Here is an 8,106-nt window from a genome sequence, read left to right as displayed (position 1 = left end):
CTTACCAGATGAACCTTGTGTTTCAGCTTTTTCTCTTCCCCTTCCCCTTGCTTCATAGGCCTGATGGCGACGGACTATTCCAAAGAAGTGTTCACCTCCGAAAAACTCCCTTTCTAGAACATGTAGACACTTGAGAAATGTTTCTGTTTGAAGAAAATAATAGAGGGAGAAATAGAAGTCTTTAGTCTGTGGCACAATGTGTCTTCAGTTTGAAGGAATGAAAACCTTGAGATCTTTAAGTCATGAATTGAACATGTAAAATTCCAGTAAAATGTAAAAATGGAATATGCATCACTCTTAACCTTGAGCATAGTGACTTAGAGACACTCTGTATCAGTTTTGCCAATAAGACTGTGGACTTCATGATTGTTGTTGAACTTCTGGGTCAAAACACAAATGAGATGAATTTTGCCTTTAAAGGGTTTATTTGCTGAGAACCAACTTTTAATAGTCATGAGAGAATCAAATAATAGATGTCTGTACAAGTAGTGCATATATTTAACCATTTAGTTTGGGGCTCTAAATTACTTGCTTGAGCCTTAAATCAGTGTGGTTTTATTCAATAGTTTGTACTTTGAATGGTTGCAAAAACTGTAGAGGACTGTACAAACATGAAGGTGTGGTATCAAACTTCAGGTTTAAACAGTTTGAAGCATTATTCATTTCTATTATTAAGAAAGTCATGAATTTTACATGTTCAATTCATGACTTAAAAATCTCAAGGTTTTCATTCCTTCAAACTGAAGACACAGTGTGCCACAGACTAAAGACTTCTGTTTCTCCCTCTATTATTCATTTCACAACTAGACTATATAAGGATATTAGCTGTGATGAGACTCGCTGCATTATTTTTTTAGTGAATTTTATGAAATCCCCGTTCCATTTAACAGGCACATGTTTAAAAGAGCATTGTCATTGGTGTTAATGGGGGAATGTGTTCCTTCATTGTATTTGGGCCTTTTGTATTGCACTCTTGATATTAAATTAAATGTGCTTTGACATAAATTTAAAAAACCATTATCTTCCTTAATGTGCATTTCATTAACTTATCAATGTTAGCATTCTGTAAAGCAAAACAGAAGTTATATATGCCAGTTATTTCAATTATATTTATAAATACCAGTTATTTAAAGCATATTTAGCATTTAATATATATGCCAAGGTACTATTTTCTTAAGAGGTATAGTTTAATAGAACTAGCTCCATGGTGGTAGACAGTAGTTAAGTATCCAATGTTAAACAATGACTTATTTTATCCTTCCTATTTTTTTTTTGTTAGGACAGTCATTTTGAAGATATTACTTCGTAGCATATATTTAAGTCTGGAAGAACTTTTCAACTTTATTTGCTCCCAGCATTAACTCTTTGATATGAAGGTGGCAAGAATTGCCAGGTTTTCCCATTTAAAATATTGCCACAATTTTAATATTAAATAAACAACATTGAGGCAATTTATTTTGTAGCAACCTGAACTAATGCGAGACAGAAATAATACAGGGTGGCTGCAGGAGAATAGAAAATTCCAGGCAGCAGTTTCACATGACTAGTAAAAGGAAACTGTTGAAATACCTACAGAAGCTAGGGGCTTATAAGATCCCAAAAACCAGAATGTAGATCAAGCTGGCTAAGACCCGACTGGACCCAACACGGTGCTAGATTTGACATAAGTCTCACTTAGGACCTTATTATATGCCCACTAACATGCTAAATCACCCACTAGCGCCATGACAGTTCCAGGGACACCTGTATTTGGTGTAAAAATGGTTGACACAACAGTTCTGAGAAGTCTCCTTACAAAGGAGGCCCGAGAGAGGTCTCTTGCCCCATCTACCATGTGAGGATACAGTGAGCAGGTTTCATCTATGAACCAGAAAGTGGGCCTTCACCAGACACCAAATCTACTGCCACCTTGTATTGGACTGTCTGGCCTCCAGAACTGTAATAAATAAATTTCTGTTGTTTATATGCCACCAGTTTATGGTATCCTGTTCTAGCAGCTGGAACAGACTAAGACAGTGAAGATATAAAGGCAGGTAAAAGCCACATCATGCAGGCTCTTGTAGGCTGAGGAAGGGATTTTGGAATGAATTCTATAAGCAATAAGACCCTGAAGGGCTTAAGCAGCAGAGAGTTGGAGGTGTGAAGGGGAGAAGTGTTCAGGATCAAGTGTGTCACTTAAGAAAATGTGGAGATATGAAAAAGCATGGCTGGGTGTGGTGGCTCACACCTGTAATCCCAGCACTTTGGAAGACCAAGGCAGGAGGATCACGAGCCAGAAGTTTGAGACTAGCCTGGGCAATATAGTGAGACCTCATTGTTACAAAAAATAGGAAAAGCCGGGCATGGTGGCTCACGCCTATAATACCAGCACTTTGGGAGGCTGAGGCAGGTGGATCACAAGTCAGGAGTTCAAGACCAGCCTGGCCAATATGGTGAAACCCTGTCTCTACTAAAAATACAAAAATTAGCCCGGCATGGTGGCACACGCCTGTAGTCCCAGCTACTCAGAAAGCTGAGGCAGGATAATCGCTTCAACCCAGGAGGTGGAGGTTGCAGTGAGCCAAGATCGCACCACTGCACTCCAGCCTGGGTGACAGAGCGAGACTCCATCTCAAAAAAAAAAAAAAAAAAGGAAAAGAAATTAGCCACACATGGTGGCACACAACTGTAGCCTTCCTACTGATGAGGCTGAGAGAGGAGGATTGCTTGAGCCCGAGGTTAAGGTTGCAGTGAGCCAAGATCACACCACTGCACTCCAGCCTGGGTGACAGAGCAAGACCCTATCTCTACAAAGAGAAAGAAATAAAAAGTATGGTAAAATTGATAAAACTTAGGAAAGAGCTCCCCATTTAGAATTTAGAATGGAAATAGATATGATAACTAACTTGAGAAGTTTTCTGCACTAAAATTTTGTCACTGTTCAAAAGTTAAATGACAGCCCCTAAAGTCCAAAGCTTTAGAACATTTCACTATGCCAATGAAATCAAGCCCATGTTTTCTAAATGGATTTATCATGCTCTGAGGACACATTAAATGAACCAAGTGAGCAACGTTGACCCATTGCTTCTCTTTCAAAGGACACAGAACAGTATCATTTCATCCTTCCTTTTCTCTCACTATAGGTAATCAGAAATCATTGATGATTCTTATTTTTATTGGTTCAGAAATCACTGCCTCTCTAAAGGGTACAGGGAGATCATTTATGGTGAAAGTGTCCATTTCCATGTATAAAAATTACATTAATGGGATGGAATTTTATATTACTAGAATCTTTGTGTTTGGAGAGAAATCCATTGTGAATTTCTAAAAAAACCTTTCATTAAATTATGAGTTCAATTTTGGCCTTTACATTTCTTGCTTATGTTGATGGCTATCTTCTCCATGCCTTCCCAAAGGGAGATTTCTGGCCACCTCTTCCATTGATAAGCTTTCCAGTTATAACTCATCTTCCTGATCCCTCTTTGCCTTTCTATCTTGGTCTGTAATTGACCTCATTCACACATCTTCTTTAGCACTCCAAATATTCTGTGTTTCTCCAGCAGTAGTTCTGGAATGTTTACACGGAGAATTAGTTTATAGTTTGGATTATTCGTTTGTTAATGTAATGATATGTAATGAAATCTTTGCTTTTCTTCAGCCTTGACAGGTCTTGGCAATAACTGCTACTTACTTCATTGTGATTTCCATTTGGGGAAAAAGCACTCAATCCTCTTTCACACACCACCTCACTGCAGTCATTTCCCTAAATGGGATGTTAAACCTCTTCTCCCTCTTTCAAGTCTTACCTAGAAGTTGACCCCACGTTCTTGTTGAAGCTGATTCCTTGTTATTCCCAAGCACACTGTGTACTTTCCCACTTCTCTGTCTTTGTTCATGTTGTTCCACAAGGGTGGATGCCTTCCCACTCATCTCTACCAGCCAACAGTTGGGTCCTGCCTCTGTCACCAAATCTTTGTGGAACCCTTTAATCAAAAGTCTTTGTTTGACTTTTCAGTGAACATTTGTCCTAAGGCTATGAAATGACCCGATCAGATTTTCCGAAGACAACAGCTAGAACTCAAGCTTCAGTAAACAAAGGGATAAGCCTGTGGCTAAAGTTGGGGGGTTAAAGAGCTGGGTATTTTGGGAATGAATAAGATACAGAAGGAAAGCTTTAGCTTTCAAATCAGATTTTTTTTTTTTCATGTGAATTCTAAGAGTCAGTTACCAGTTCTGTGACCCTGGATGAGTTACTTTCCCTCCCTAACTAAGCCTTAGGTTTCTCATCTGTGAAGTTGAGATAGGAAGTCCTATTTCTCAGAGTTATGAGGATAAATGAGATAATATATGATTTAGTCCTTGGCACAGAGTTGGATCTCCAGAAATGTTAGTTTTGCATCACTAGATTCCATATGAGAAGAGATCAGGGAGGGACCCCTGTCAGCAGCTATCCAAAGAAATGGAATGCCCGGTAGTATCAAGTATCAAGTAGGTTTGAGGAAAACTAAAACCAGCCCATAGGAACTAGTTAGAAATTCAAAGCCCAGGGATTAGAAAAGTTGAATATATGTATCCTTGGTCTTGGTCTTGCAGCTTTCTTTGGCCAATGAAATACAGCAGAAATGACATACCAGTTCCAAGCCTAAGACTTTAGAGGCATGCCACAGGTAGCCACTTCAGCCAGGCGGCAGAGTGAGGCATGTGTAGCCAAGCTGACCTGTAGTCTGATAGCAGAGCTGCCCCAACTGATCTGCAGACCTATCAGCAAAAGGTAAATATTCATTGTTATATGCCTCTGATATTTTGTGGTTGTTTTTATTATTCAGTTATTACTGCAGCAATGGCTGACTGATTCACCTCTCTTCTTATCTGTTAGTTCAATGGCATGAGGAGCCCAAAATTACCAGGTTATAGTTTCAAATTACAATTCAATGAGATATTTTTGTGTCCCTTGATGGGTGCATTCCTTTCATGGGGATTAAGGCCTCTAAGCCAAAAGAGCACAAAGTTTCAGGGACATGAATCGCAAGTTCTGTGAGACAGTTGAGACATAATAATGAGGAGAAACGTCTACTCTGTGATGCTACACTTTAATTCTGGGACTCCTATATTGTTGCTACCGCATAAATAATATCCTATATTGGTTGCTGCTATAAAGTATGTACTACATTTTGTAAAATAAAACATCATCCTTTTGGTTTTTTTTGAGACGGAGTTTTGCTCGTTACCCAGGCTGGAGTGCAATGGCACGATCTTGGCTCACCGCAACCTCTGCCTCCTGGGTTCAGGCAATTCTCCTGCCTCAGCCTCCTGAGTAGCTGGGATTATAGGCACGTGCCACCATGCCCAGCTAATTGTTTGTATTTTTAGTAGAGACGGGGTTTCACCATGTTGACCAGGATGGTCTCGATATTTTGACCTCATGATCCACCCACCTCAGACTCCCAAAGTGCTGGGATTACAGGCTTGAGCCACCGCGCCCGGCCAACATCATCCTTTTAAAGGAGGTTGTCTCCCAGTTGGCACCATAACCAAGGCTTCAGGAGGTCATTCAACTCTCTTTCTTTCTCTCTTTCTCTCTGAGACAGGGTGTCACGCTGTCACCTAGGCTGGAGTGCAGTGGCACAATTTTGGCTCACTGTAGCCTCTGCCTCCCAAGCTTAAGCAATCCTCCCACCTCAGCCTCCTGAGTAGCTGGGACCATAGGTGCATACCACTGCACCCAGCTACATTCCACCAATTCTAGCAGGTTATCTGCTTCTGGGTGATGGGATAAGTGTTAAGACCATGAAATTGGAGCACATATCCTACGCTACCTGTCTTTTATCGAACTCCTTATACAGAATCAAAGTTATGACAGAGAATAATGCATTCTGTAAAGTCCATGGATGATGGCACTGGCAGATGTGTTGTAGGTAGGAAATGCAAATTTATATTATGAATATGTTTCTAGTCATAGAACAAATTACCTCCATGTTGGAAGAGATCCAGCACCATCAACTTGCTACCATGGTGCTGGGCTCCCCCATAAGAAGTAGACTTGGCCGGGCACGGTGGCTCACACCTATAATCCCAGCACTTTGGGAGGCCAAGGCAGGTGGATCACGAGGTCAAGAGATCGAGACCATCCTGGTCAAAAAGGTGAAACCCCGTTTCTACTAAAAATACAAAAATTAGCTGGGCATGGTGGTGTGCACCTATAGTCCCAGCTACTTGGGAGGCTGAGGCAGGAGAATTGCTTGAACCCAGGAGGCGGAGGTTGTGGGAGGTTGTGGTGAGCCGAGATCGTGCCATTGCACTCCAGTCTGGGTAACAACAGCAAAACTCCGTCTCAAAAAAAAAAAGTAGACTCAGTGTGGACTAGGCTGATGGCAGATTAGACTCTCAGCAGTTGGTAACCAGGTCAGTCTTGTTAAGAAGAAAAACATGCGGCTGGGCGCGGTGGCTCACGCCTATAATCCCAGCACTCTTGGAGGCCAAGACGGGTGGATCACGAGGTCAAGAGATCGAGACCATCCTGGTCAATGAGGTGAAACCCCGTCTCTACTAAAAATACAAATATTAGCTGGGCATGGTGGTGTGCGCCTGTAGTCCCAGCTACTCTGGAGGCTGAGGCAGGAGAATTGCTTGAACCCAGAAGGCGGACGTTGCGGTGAGCCGAGATCGTGACATTGTACTCCAGTCTGGGTAGCAACAGCGAAACTCCGTCTCAAAAAAAAAAAAGAAGAAAAACATGCACTTTCATTCTACCAAATAATTTCATTGAAAAAATGAAGGAGGGGAATACTAGTCAGATAAACATAGTAGACTAGTATTTACCTTTTAAGTTCTTCAAAGTATATTTGATGGTTGAAAGCAAAACTTTTGAGACTAGGCCCAGTGGCTCATGCCTGTAATTCCAGCACTTTGGGAGGCCGAGGTGTATGGATCATCTGAAGTCACGAGTTTGAAACCTGACTGGCCAACATGGTGAGACTCCATCTCTGCTAAAAATACAAATATTAGCTAGGCATGATGGCGGGCACCTGTAATCCCAGCTACTTGGGAGGCTGAGGCAGGAGAATTGCTTAAACCCAGGAGGTGGAGGTGGCATGAGCCAAGATCGCGCCATTGCACTCCATCCTGGGCAATGAGAAACTCCACTTCAAAAAAAAAAAGAAAGAAAGAAAGAAAGAAAACAAGCAAAACTTTAACATTCTCTGATGGAGTTTCAACATATACATAGATATAAGAGAAAGCTAAGACTATTATAAAGTGGGGAGGGTAAGAAGGTCTGTATGTTGGGAGGTTTCTAAATTCCACTTGAAGGGATAAAATATTGATTTTAAGTGGACTGTGAAAAGTTAAGTATGTATATTAATCCCCAGGCCAACTAATTTAAAAAATACTATACTAAGAGCTAGAGTCCAAATTGCCATAAATCAAAATGGAATATGAAAAAATATTTAAAAACCCCAAAGAATAGAGAAAATGTGAAACAATAACAGAGAGAACAGACAGAAAACAAATAATAAAAGGATAGACCTAAATCCAAACATAACAACTTTTTTTTTGAGACAGGATCTTGCTCTGCTGCCCAGGCTGGAGTGCAGTGGCATGATCATAGCTCACTGTAGCCTCTGCCTCCTGGGCTCAAGTGATCCTCCCATCTCAGCCTCCTGAGTAACTGGAGCAACAGGCAGATGCCACAATGCCCAGCTAAGTTTTGTGTTTTTTGTAGAGACAAAGCTTCACCATGTTGCCCAGGCTGGTCTCAAACTCCTGGGCTCAAGAGATCCCAAAGTACATGTATTACAGGTGTAAGCCACCATGCCTGGCTGAAACGTATCAGTAATTTTATTAAATTTGAGTAGGTTGAACACTCTAATCAAATTTATTTATTTTATCTGAAGAACTTAACAATTTTTTAGAGCTGATTTGCTGGCAATGAATTATCACAGTTTTCCTTCCTCTGAGAATATTTTTATTTCACTTTATTCCTGTGCTAGGTGGGTATATAATTCTGAGTTTCCAGCTCTTTTCTTGCAACATTTTTTTCTGATCTCCAAGGCTCAAATCTGCATTCACTGAAATCACTGGCCCTCTTATAGGTACGCATCATTTTTCTCTAGCTACTTTTAAGATTAT

At 40.8% G+C, this 8,106-nt stretch overlaps 1 long non-coding RNA gene across 2 annotated transcripts in view; it reads right to left on the bottom strand.

Annotated features, from left to right (window-relative positions):
- The window catches only part of LOC144577034 (uncharacterized), a 46,866-nt gene that overhangs the window by 24,208 nt on the left and 14,552 nt on the right, over positions 1-8,106 (bottom strand). For both annotated transcript variants that reach the window (XR_013520216.1, XR_013520215.1), the window contains one exon: positions 6-143. This is a non-coding gene — a long non-coding RNA (uncharacterized LOC144577034). The remainder of the gene's footprint in view (positions 1-5; positions 144-8,106) is intronic.

The sequence above is a fragment of the Callithrix jacchus genome, chromosome 7, assembly GCF_049354715.1.
Source record: "Callithrix jacchus isolate 240 chromosome 7, calJac240_pri, whole genome shotgun sequence".
NCBI classification, from domain to species: Eukaryota; Metazoa; Chordata; class Mammalia; order Primates; family Cebidae; genus Callithrix; species Callithrix jacchus.
This window is presented reverse-complemented; position numbering and strand designations above follow the sequence as displayed.